Raw genomic sequence first — 819 nt, 5'->3', positions numbered from 1 at the left:
TTTTTCCGAGAATGCCACGCTTATGACGGTGTCCTGTTCTGACATGTTTTCCCTCTGACTTTGTTCAGTGGTCTCAAACCACTAATTCGTCATGGAATGAGCTGCTGATGTACCATCCCCAGTGTGTGCGGAGTTAGGGGTGGGGGAGTTCTCTTAGGATGTCACCACACCGTTACCAAAAGTACTGACATGTAGAAAGATCTGTATAAAGAAGTGTCAATGGTAGCGAGAATCCTTTCTGACAACTTTCATCTTCTGCTGAACTAAAGACTCAATCTAACAAGTCTAAAAGTTTAAAGCTCTGTCAGCACCCCTCAATATAAAAATATTGACCATACAAATTAATACAATGTACTGACTGCTATTGGGTCCTTCGGATTAAAAGGGTTTATCATCTTGGAAGCATGAGTGTGCTCAGTAAATGGTTGTGTTAATGAAATTCTAAAATCCATTGACATTTTGGCCAGAGGGTGCATGTCAACTGGGATGAGAGCCTCCCCGCCCACACAGGTACTGTAACGCTCTAATGAAAAAGAATTAGTGCTGTCAAACGATTAAAATATTCAATCGCGATTAATCCCATTAATGTCATAGTAAACTCGTAATTAATCGCATTTTTATCTATTCTAAATTTCCCTTGATTTCTTTTTGTCCCATTACTTTTTCTCATTTTAACGCTCTTATCAACATGGAAACGTGGATCGGCTTGCTTTGTGCAAATGTTTTTTTAAATGGAAAACAACATTGGCATCTAGCCCACTGTGTTCAATTTCACAAGTAATATTCTCATTTGGAGCAAATAATCTCTCACACAATGTG

Source organism: Etheostoma spectabile, chromosome 23 (genome assembly GCF_008692095.1).
Source record: "Etheostoma spectabile isolate EspeVRDwgs_2016 chromosome 23, UIUC_Espe_1.0, whole genome shotgun sequence".
NCBI lineage: Eukaryota > Metazoa > Chordata > Actinopteri > Perciformes > Percidae > Etheostoma > Etheostoma spectabile.
Note: the sequence above shows the minus strand (reverse complement) of the source record.